The sequence below is a fragment of the Protopterus annectens genome, chromosome 8.part1 (genome assembly GCF_019279795.1).
Source record: "Protopterus annectens isolate FY-2018-M chromosome 8.part1, PAN1.0, whole genome shotgun sequence".
NCBI classification, from domain to species: Eukaryota; Metazoa; Chordata; order Ceratodontiformes; family Protopteridae; genus Protopterus; species Protopterus annectens.
In genome coordinates this window covers 306,918,979-306,931,191 of record NC_056742.1, presented here as the reverse complement: position 1 = coordinate 306,931,191, position 12,213 = coordinate 306,918,979, and positions in this window count along the sequence as shown.

The window sequence follows — 12,213 nt, the reverse complement described above, 5'->3', positions numbered from 1 at the left end:
TTATTGAGAACTGGGAAATAAAGCAAAAGGATTATAAACACCACCAAAGAAGAAGAAATAGATGCATTTTGGAGAAATATCTATGAAGACCCTGTGGAACATAACAAAGATGCAGAATGGATAGAAGAATTAAAAGAAACAGTAAGAAGTTCAAATAAATATGATATGAAATAGGATGTACTAATGGCCAAAGAAACTGAAGCAAAATTAAGAAAAGCTCCTGAATGGAAAACTCCAGGTCCAGATGCAGTACCTTACTTTTAGCTAAAAGTATTAACATCTTTACATGAAGATTTAGCCCTGAGTATGAACTACATATATGCACACCCTGAACAGACATCAACCTGGTTAATAACAGGAAAGACAATACTCCTCTTTAACAGCGAACCTGCAAGCAATCCTTATAAACTATAGATCAATAACTTGCCTTCTGGCGATATATAAACTATATACCAGAACTGATGCTGACAGTTTATAGTCATTTAGAAGAAATCTCAATCATGGCAATAGAACAAAAGGGTAACAAATGAATGTCATATGGAACAGAGGATAATTTGTTGTTAATTAGTCATAATGGAGAATTCTAAAAATTACAAAATATCATTTGACAGCATCCCACATTTATGGCTAAAGAAGCCCTTACACGTATAAGATACACCCTACATTGATCAATTACAATACCTTGACCATGAAACAGTGGCAAACCACTTTGCATTTAAGCCTTGATAAATGACAAATTATTATCCCAGGGATAAAAATTCAAAGGGGGATATTCCAGGATGACTCTTTGTCACCACTGCTCTTCTGAATTGCCCTTAATCCATTAAGCTGTCCACTTAACAAATGAGGTCATGATTACAAACTGGATCCCAGAAAACAATAAAGTGTAAAGACTTCTCATCTTCTTTTTATGGATGATTTAAAACTGTATAATTCATCAAATGAGGAGTCGCAAGCACAAGCAGAAGTGGACAAAACTTTCTCAGATGATATAAGAATGTCATTTGGTCTTGATAAATATACAAAAGCATCACAATAGCAATCCAACGGACTCAGCGTATAAACCAAAATCCAACGTTTAATAATCCAATTGATGAATGGTAAGCACTTTTGGCTGTAACACCAGCCTTCTTCAGATATCAAATACAACTAATTAAAATCTTTATACAGACATGCTGATATTCATATGACAATTATCCAATAAATTTAAAACCAATCATTAAAATAATTATTAAAACAACCTAATTAGTTGCATAATATAATGCTTACAATTAAATACATAAATACATTTACTAAATATATAAAATATATATTATATAATATAAGTGCTATCTATTATAAGCCTTTAATTTTAAAATACTTGTAATAGATACTGATAATTCCATCTCCTAGGAAAGGTCCCTGGAAAACAATACTAGAATCTAAAGAATACTGGTGGCAAGTTTTTTTTAAATGCCATGCAGTTTCCAGGCCTCAATGACTCAGAGTATCTATTACAAGTATTGGATTGCTATTGGGCTGCTGGATATTTTTGTCAGTTTGTGGATTTTTGTTTAGTTAGAAATATACAAAAGCAACATTTAAAGCAGGAAAACTGTAGCATCAAGAAAATATCAGTCTGGGACAGGAATCTGATAGAAAGGAACTTGAACTGGAGGGAGTTTATAAATGTTTGGGAATTATTGAAGGATTGATAATAAAACATGAACAATTGTGAACAAAACCCAATAAGGAATATTTTAGATGACTAAAATTCATACTGAAAACAGCCTTGACATCTAGGAACAAAGTCCAAGCTATAAACCAATTTGCTTTTCCTGTTCTAACTTCCAGTTTTGGAGTGATTGACTGGACCCAAAAGGTACTGGATCAGTTGGACAGGAAAATAAGAAAAATGCTTCACGCTTATCAAATGATATATAAAAATTGTTGTAAACAAAGATTCCACATTCCTCATTCTGAAGAACTATGGGCCTCTTCGAAACTGATTACATGTATAGATCTGCAATTGTAGGACTGCATACATATCTGCTGACCTCATCAAATACAAACATAGTGAAAGTTTTGAAATATGAAGATAACAAATCTAAAATGACTTCCCAGCCCAGTTTAGCAGAAACATATAGGTGTCCAAAACAGAAACCAAATCAGAAATAGACAAAAATCAGGCAGGAACTGAATGTGCCCAAAAAGATAAACAAGAATATAAGAAGAAGGATCAGATGAGAAGGCAAGAAATGTGGAAAAGGCATAAATATATTTTCAAGTACAGAAACTCCTGGAACAACCATGTCGAGCAGGATCTGATACAGAAATGGTCAAGGAGAGTGAATTTAAAACAAAAGATGAAAATTTAAAATTAACATCCCAGAATAGTGTACTATGTACATGTTGGTTTACAAAGAACATTGAACATGTGGGAGAAACAGACAAATGCAGGTTCTGTTAAAGAGAACTGGAAACAGTCGCACATCTTGTTGCTGGGTGTCATATACTAATGGCAGAGCGCCTGTATACTGAAAGGCATAATAATGTGGCAAGACTATTGGATTGGGGATTGTGCAAACATTACAATATTGAAGTAGCTGAGAAACACTGGAAACATGAGCCACAAAGCATCATAAAGAATGATGAAGTTTATATCACATGGGATTGCCCATTACCAACAGTTCAAAAAAGAGATACAAAAAAAAACAGATATAGTAGTTCATGAAAAGAAGACAAAAGTAACATTGATCATTAAAACTGCTACAACCAGTCATTACAGTGTCTTATGTAGAGACACAATGTCATGAAATATCAGGATTTGCAAGCAGAAATGAGGGCAATGTGGAAAATGGAAACCCAGACAGCTCCAATAGCAGCAGGGGTAATGGCTCTCATAAAAAAGAATTTACATCTTTGTAACTACATATGATAGGCACATTGCGGGTGCTCTGAAGAGCACTTTTGGCTAAACAATATTAATTTCATGAACTTTAATTGTACTTCGCCTTAGGAATGGTGCCCATTCCCATCAATGTATTATAAAATGTAGAACTGTACAAAAAGTATGAGCTGTGTTATTTCTTATTGTAGGAGTTATTAGTGAAGTGATTCTCGCAAAGTTTGTGTGGATTGGAATGGTAAGCATTATGTTGCACTCTCAGATCTGTAGTTGTGTGTTTGCTCTCCAGCACTGATTCACTGTGTGTGGAGCTGTTTTAATTTTCTCCATGGTTGTGAGGCCATGGAGTTAGAACATTATAAGTAAGGAGGGGGCATGGGCAGCTGTCGCCTACATGGGAGGATTGCAGGGTGGCTTGCCTCCCTGCAAAAACCTATTTTTAGGATATATGTTCATAGGTTCATAGGTTCATACTAGGCTATCTGCCCTAGGGCATTTATAAGCCTAGCCAGAGTGTGTTTGGCTTTCGCCACCCATTTTAAATGAATTTTGATATGCCCTTTTTCGAGGTTAGTATACTGTGCCTCTGTCTAACAGTGACACAGAAGTCTTGTGTAGAAGTTGTTCTGTGAAATGAGTTTTCAACAAAATAGGTTCAACCATTGAGTTTTATTGAATTGGAGATTCAGTGAAATGATATAGACCCGTGTGTGTGTGTGTGTGTGTGTGTGTGTGTGTGTGTGTGTGTGTGTGTGTGTGTGTGTATGTGTGTATACGTTTGTGTGCACATATATATTTACACAGATGCAAATACTTATCCATGCATTTCATATATCCAGATATATTGCTACTATGGACAGAGGCAGTTTCTAAATGCTTTATCCCATGCATGGATCCCCTCAAATTATAGATGGTACAATCCCAGTAATTCTCACAATGCCTAATATATAATTTTCAACCATGAGATGGGGGTCATTTGAACACCAAACAGGACAGGTTAATTCACTCATCATAAAGGAAAATCAGCAAGGCTTAAAATGACCCATAAGAGCAGCTAGCCAAGTACGTGCATATGAACCTATGCAAGTAGGAGCATAGTTTTAAGATATTCAATCTAACATCATAAATATGGAGGATTTTGTCACTGATAATTTTCTGTTCTAGTATGACCTTAATTTTTATGACTCCAGAGAAAGAATAAACATGTAACAATGCTCTCATTTTTGTCTTATACTATTTCTTGTTCTCATCAGTGCCACTTCCAGCATACTCTTTTGATTTTAGCACCTTCTCCTTTCTACTTTTCTGCAATGGGTATTAACCAGGATCCCAAGCATTACCTCCAAAATAATCTAAAAGTCAAATCTGACATACGTCCTCCTTCTCAACAAACTGCTGAACTAGCCAACCAAAGTTATTTTTCTTTAAAAATGTGTATGTGACAGCTAAGTACATATCATCAAGTATTTTCATAAGAGTCATGGGTTCATAGAGTTGTACTAGGCTAACTGTCCTTGTGGGCCATTTTAAGCCTAGCCAATTACCCCATGTGAGAATCAAACCCTGCACCTTATGTCTGTAAAGTAAACACCTTAACTATTATGTCAACCTCCCACCCCTGCCCTCATTGTCTCTAAGAATGCTAAATTAAATCTGAGAATGCTAACTTTAAATATCTTAATTTATATAGTAATATAGTGATTTTCTATAACCAATGTTTTATTTTAAAGAACAAGTTATATGTACCTTTACTTACTTTATGATATTCCATCAGGAATACATATCAATGTTTTTATCTTATCTGTATGTATTGGTCATTGGTCTGAATTGTGACTGAAAATGGTCCTTTGACAAGCCCACCTACCCAGTCAACAAATAAGTAAAATGAAAATAAATAAATATATCATGCTTTTCTCTCTCTTTCTCTTTATTTCTTCTCTCCTACATTCCACAATTCACATCTTTTTAAACTCTCATCCTTATTGTTGTATCCTTTTTTATTCTATCTTTAGTTATAACACCATCTGCCCATTTTGTACAAATTAACTGCCTTGGTTTAATCTACGGTTACACTGAATCACTTAGCTTTTTACGATTATGAACTTGTACACAATTAGTGGATGTTCCACACTACTGTTGTCATTTTACAATAATGTGTTTAAACATCTTTATTAAATGATCACTTTAAATACTGACACATATACATCAATGGAAAAGAAAACAAAGCATGTTAACATTTTTGTCATGTACATACATTATATATTGCACATATGTTTTAATTCTTTATAACTCTCCAACATTAGATAAATTGTTGAATTCTTGTCTTCCCTTAAACATTACTCTTTCTCCTGAACATAAGTCTACATGCATTATTCCCACAGATTCCATTTATTTGTGTAGTTTGCACCTTCCCTTTTCTGAAAGTCCCACTTCTGGTTCGTTTATCTCTTTTACAATATTGAATACTTCAAACACAGATTAGATTTTAATTTCCATTTTCAAGTTATTGCTTTTTTGGCAGCCAATAGAATTAAACTTAATAAGGCATTATTACTTCTATCCTGTGTCCCAATTGAAAATAATAATTTCCTTAGTTATAACAATTTGTTCCACAAGTATTTTTGACAGAGTACTCTGTAGGGATTTTTTAAAAATCTGTCAACTTATTACACTAAAAAAATATATATATTCACAGTTATATCTTTCTTTCCTATCACACCGCCAACATTTGCTGTCTACCTGAGGAAAAACTCTTTGAAGTCTGCAAAGTTATGCAAACACTTCCAAGCAAAGATTTTAAACCTTCTAGACCTTGTTGCATACTTGGGAGCATTATATATGTCTTCCAATTGTTCCCTTTTAAATCTTTCCTGATTTATGTTTGTAGTTATCATGCAATATTTTATACACCCTACTAATTATCCCCTTTTCAACATGAGCTTCTGTTCCAAATTTTGTTTAAAGCCCTGCCATAGCAGATCATGTACTTTTGACTCCTCTGTCTCTTTCATGTTGCCTATACTGTGATATCAGTCCCTGACTGGGAAGGCAATCTCTAACCTGCAGTTCATACTTTTTTTTGGTCTCATCCCACTCTATTACCTTTCCCTATGTAGTTATTTGCTACACATGCCTTGGTTCCTTTGCCAGTTTTCTCCAGTAAATTCCACTCTCTCTTGTCTATTTTCTGTATCCCTGCTTGCTGTCATCCCTATTGGTAAAAAGTCCTTTCTTCAGTGCCATGTTGGCTTAGTTCTTGGAATACTTTCTGCAACTTTATGACTACAATATTCTGCTTGTGTTATATATATATGCCTTAACTGCATAGATCTCAAATATCCCTTCAAATCAGGTACTCCTAAACCACACTGTTCTATAGGGCAGATCAGTCTGTCTCACTTAACTCTTTTTATGAGACACTATTTTATTTTAGTTATAGCCGGCATTTCTAGAAACTGTTTATGCATGCTCTGCTTCATTATCCCTAATTAAGGTTTTGAGCTGATGTACTGTACTTTTTTTTTGGGGGGGGGTGTCTGTCATTTGATACTACATGCTGACTGCTGTTTTTATTAAACTGAACAACATATAAAGGGAAGCTAAGATTTATTACCAATAGAAAAAGGAGGAAAATTGAGGCCCAGTCAGACAAATATTTCAATAATAACTGCCTGTTCAAAATATTCTTGTGTAATTTCAGGTATTTGTTAATCATTATGTTAATTCCACTTTACAGCTTGGTGTTTTTTTTTTTGTTTTGTTTTTTTTTTTTTTTTTTGTTTTTTTGTTTTTTAGCATGAATTTGAATTTCAGTGCCTAGTTGATTTATTACTGCATTTAGTAAGCATCTTTTTCATTGTTAGGACAATGTTTAGAGGTTTTGATACCTATGTGTCTTCTTTTCATAGCACAAATTTACTTCAGCTAGGTTTCCTTTCGGAATATTACTTTTCCTCTGGAGTTAAAGATGGAATACATTCCTTGTATAAGCAAACTGCGCTGCTTGCTTTTATCATCTTTTCTCTCATAATCCCTAAGCCCACTGTTACTGTCCTCACGTTCCCAGCAACAGAACTCCTCTTACTGGAAAATGTATATTTCCCTGGAGCCCTGATAAAATTTGCTCTTATAACCTAATACCATTTTTGTGATTGTTGAAAAACAGGAACAGGAGTGGTCAGTGTTTCTACATGATAAATAAATGCATAAAAAAATAAGTATTTCCTATGGCATCACTATTCTCTACTTTATTTTAATTAAAAAAAAAAACTCTTAAAAAAGAGAAAATGGAATGTTGCCAGTAAGCTAACATTTTAATTTATTTTAATTAATTTTTTACTGATATTATTATTATTATTATTATTATTATTATTACTATTATTATTATTATTATTTGGTTGAGTGATCCAAGGATTGTTTCCAGCTAGAGTTCAGCCAAAAGATAGCACTCAAATAAGCATGCAAACGTAAGTTAAACAAAGCTGTGGAAGATGTAGCATTTAAACATTTAAGAGGACATAAACAATTTAAAGTGCATAAAAATGCAAAATATGCAGCAAAATATTGGGAAATAACTTTGTTACAGTAACTTCAGTGCTATATACAAATGTGAAGCAATAAAAAGATTATTTGCAATGTAACAAAAAATTGTGCAACTAGACATGTTACATTCTTGTAGCAATTTTGAGCAGTTAATGTAAGTTACAGTTTGTTGGGTATATTATGTTTTCCCTAGTCACTGTAATGGTTGCATGTATATGATTCCAGCATGTGGTATATAAATAGCTTTCTGAAGTGGTAATAAATACTACTGTTTCTAGCATTCTGCATTTAGATTATAACTAGCTAGTGCCTATACATTAAACTGAATTAAGGTCCATTCTGTATAATATCTTTGCTCTTCTGAGTGTTATGGTTTATTTTGTCAATCTCTAGTTGTTTTGCTAATGGGGAGAGTAAGTCACAGACTAGTTTATATGTGAGCATTTAGAAGGTAAGTCATCCTGGCTGTTAGTTCTTTCTTGTTAGGTAAGTTGATACAGTATAGTGATTTGCTTGATACTAGCTGAAGAAGGGCAGTTTTGTGAGGAGCTTAGGGCAATGCTAGGTAAGGAGTACTCCAGGCATAGGATTAAAATGTTAATATCAATTGCTTGCCTATCTTCAACCATAAGAAGGTGGACTGTTTTGAAAGTCTGTTTAAACTGATTAAGTGCTTTATTCACAACTTTTCTGTATGTTGATTTAACACAATGTGTTCATCAAGGACAAATGTTAAGTATTTTTGTGTTGTGACATAAGGAATTGCAGTACCTATTTGTTTTTTTACTGAAAACTGATCTGTGGGGCCAATGTCTTTGGGCAGTGCCAGTGTATAACTGTAATCTTAGTAAATCTTATGATTAGTTTATTAATTCATAACTATTTCTGTATTCGTTTGAAAACTGTTGTGTGGAAGATTTTTCTAGACTCTTGAGTGATTAGTGGAAGCTAGTTATGTCTTCCCTGTACAGAAGACAGTTAATGTTTAGCAAATCCCATGGGAAGTAATTAACAAAAAATTTAACCAAAACGTTATCCAAATGCTAGTGTTTGTGATACACAGGAACATCACCTGGAAAAGAATTCCAGAGGTAGAGTGGCTTGAAAAGTTCTGTTTGCAAGATAAATATGAACTGATAGTACAGCTTTAAATGCATATTCAAGATCTATAAAGATAATACCTGCCACTAAGCCTGGCTCCATGCTTGAGAAGATTTGGTTATTTAGTGAATAGGTAGCACTGACAGTACTACATTTGGTCTGAAAACCATGTTGTTTATGAGACAGGATGTCATATTTGTTAACTCCAGAATGTAACTGTAGATTGCTTTCCAATTCTTTTCACCTGCTCGAGATTGGGTAATAGACATGTTAAAGAGGGGGTGGGGTCTTTACAGAAGGACTTTATGCTTGCATATTTACAGCTGTAAATTAAAAAGGATGAGCATAATGCAGTCCATTTGCATAGCTTTATGTGACATAGATTTTCAGTTTTGATGAAGCATATGCTGGGTGGGTCATAAATGTCATGATTTTTTTTTCTAAGTAATTTTATATTGTTTATATTATTTCTAGTAGTAAAAAAAATGGAATTGACTGACATTTGTATTTGGTTTACAATATATGTAAGGAGAATCATAAAAAATCATAGCTTTTTTTGGGGGGGGGGGGTTGGCAGTGGAATCCTCCACACAGTCTAACAGATTGTTGTCAAATACTGTAGGAAGGGGAGATTTGGGGAAAATGGACAAGTTGTACAAGAGTGAATACTGTCTTCCAGAAAGATTTCTGCTTCCTAGAAATATAGTTTGCAACCTCTATAAGTAGGTAAATTTGGCATCACTGGTATTTATTGTGCTTAGCATTCTTAGGTTTCACTGAATAGAATGGTTAATAGAATTGTTTAGATTAAGTATTGAGTTTTTCCAATGGAGATCCCTTTCTTTGAAGACTTTGTTTAAATCATGAGAAATCCATGGTAGCATTGCCTGTTGTTTCTAGATCTGGGATTCATGAAGGTCTTGAAGAACTAGAAGAGCATAATATAGTGCTAACTCTGGATAACAACAGTGCACAGCTACTAGGAAGAATGTTCACATTAATGGGAAAACATCATATACTATAAAAAACATGACAAGCAGGTTTCGAGACATGTACCTTATAGTACTCATTGCTGTATAAATAAACATAATTAAGACCAGTTAATGCAACAGTGTTAACTAAAGGGATATCACTGATGGAAGACATGAGAATGTAAATGTAGGGCTGCACACTTTAGGACAAAACATGCCACTGAAAGGCAGAGCGACAGGCAGAAACAGTTCAATGTAAGCATGTGTGCATATGTACCATAATACTGAATAAAACCCCACAAAGTGGTATGTAAATAAGGCAGATATATTGTCAAAATGTAGACTGTAATACACCTGAGGAAAATAAATGTGTGTCATGTTCCATAGGGTATGACACCACACTGTGAAAACAGCATTAGATGTAACAATATGTTATTCAAATGCAGTCCAATGTGGACAGTGCAGAGTCAAGTAAGCAACCCCATGGTCTTTAAAAGAATCAATATGTTGACACTGCAGATATGATCAGGGGAACTTGTGTAGGCCAATACAATATATAGACCACCACATAGGAAGGCCATAATAGAAAATTGTAAACAATTGGAAAAATTTTAAGTCTAGCATGGACAGACTACAAAAAAAAAAAAAAACATTTGGCAGCGTTCACATTCATGAATGAAGAAAAGTTTACAAATGTATAAGATATACCCTATGTTGATCATTTACATTACAGAGACCATGAAACAGTGGCAAACAACACTGCAGAAGGGAATTTTAATTTTCCAAGGATAAATAAATCAAAGGGAGATATTCAATGGTCATTCTATGTCTCCACTGCTGTTGCGTTGCCCTTAACCCATTAAGGTGCTTGCTTAACAGATTAGGCTATGGTTATAGTTTTGCTCCCAGAAACCAACCTTGTTTAAAGATATTTACTCTACTTTTTGTGGATGACTTAAAATTGTATAATTCATAAGATAAGGAGTTGAAATCAGCACTACACATGGTTAAAACATTCTTACATTATATGAAAGTGTTATTCTGTCTTGATAAATGTGCAAAAGCAGTATTTTAAACAAGAAAACTACAGTGCCAAGAAAATATCAGTCTGGGACAGGGATGAGATACAAAAGAACTTGAAGAAGTAGTATATAAATATTTGGGAGTAGATAAAGGATTGGCAATAAAACATGAACAAAAGAAAATAAAACTCACTTCAGAAGACTAAAACTAATACTGAAAACTGCCTTGACATGTAGTAATAAAGTCGAAGCTATAAACCAGTTTGTTCTTCCTGTTCTAACTTACAGCTTTGGGGTGACTGACTGGTCCCCAAAAGTATTTGATCAGTCGGACAGGAAAGCAAGAAAAATGCCTCAAGCCTACCAAATGATATACAGTCAACAGTTTATACCAAGATTATATACTCCTTGCTCTGAAGGAGATATGGACCTCCTGAAAATTGATTACATTTATAGAGCTGCAATTGTGGGACTACATCCATATCTGCTGACGCCAGCAACAAACATAGTAAAAGTTTTAAAACACAATGTCTAAAATAACATCCTTGCTTAGTTTAACAGAAACATTTCAGTGTGAAGTGGGAATGGAAATCAAACCAGAAGAAGGCAAAAAAAATCAGACAGCAAATGAATGCGCCAAAAAAACAAAAGAAGGAATACAAGAAAAAGTATCCGATGAAAAGAAAGAACACTGGAAAATCATGAAATTAGCAAAAAACAAAAGAAGGAATACAAGGAAAAATATCAGATGAAAAGGAAGAATGCTGGAAAATCAGGAACTTAGCAAAAAACAAAAGAAGGAATTCAAGGAAAAGTATCAGATGAAAAGGAAGATTGCTGGAAAATCATGAACAGCAAAAAAACAAAAGAAGGAATACAAGGAAAGGTATCAGATGAAAAGGAAGAACACTGGAAAATCATGAACTTAGCAAAAAACAAAAGAAGGAATACAAGGGAAAGTATCATATGAAAAGGAAGAACTCTGGAAAATTATGAACATAGCAAAAAACAAAAGAAGGAATACAAGGAAAAGTATTAGATGAAAATGAAGAATGCTGGAAAATCATGAACATAGCAAAAAACAAAAGAAGGAATAGAAGGAAAAGTATCAGATGAAAAGGAAGAACGCTGGAAAATCATGAACATAGCAAAAAACAAAAGCAGGAACATAAGGAAAAGTATCAGATGAAAAGGAAGAACACTGGAAAATCATGAACTTAGCAAAAAACAAAAGAAGGAATACAAGGAAAAGTATCACATGAAAAGGAGGAACGCTGGAAAATCATGAACATAGCAGCAAATTCAGACATCTCCTGGAACAACCTCAAGTTGCCCAAGATTTGACTCAAGAATGGTTAAGGAGATGTCAATTGAAACCAAACGATGAAAGGCTAATAATGGAGACACATGACAATGGACTACATACACAATGGTTTACAAAATCCATTGAATGTCAGAGAAACAGAAAAACACAGATTCTGTAAAAAAATGGAAACAGATGCTCATCTTGTTGCTGGGTGTGATACACTCATAGAAGAAGGCATGCGTATTGAAAGGCACAATAAAATGGCAAGACTGTTGCACTGGGGGTTATGTAAACATTGCAACATAGAAGTTGCTGAGAAGCATTGGAAAAAATGAACCACAAAACATTATAGAGAATGATGGTTTATTCCACATGGGATCACCC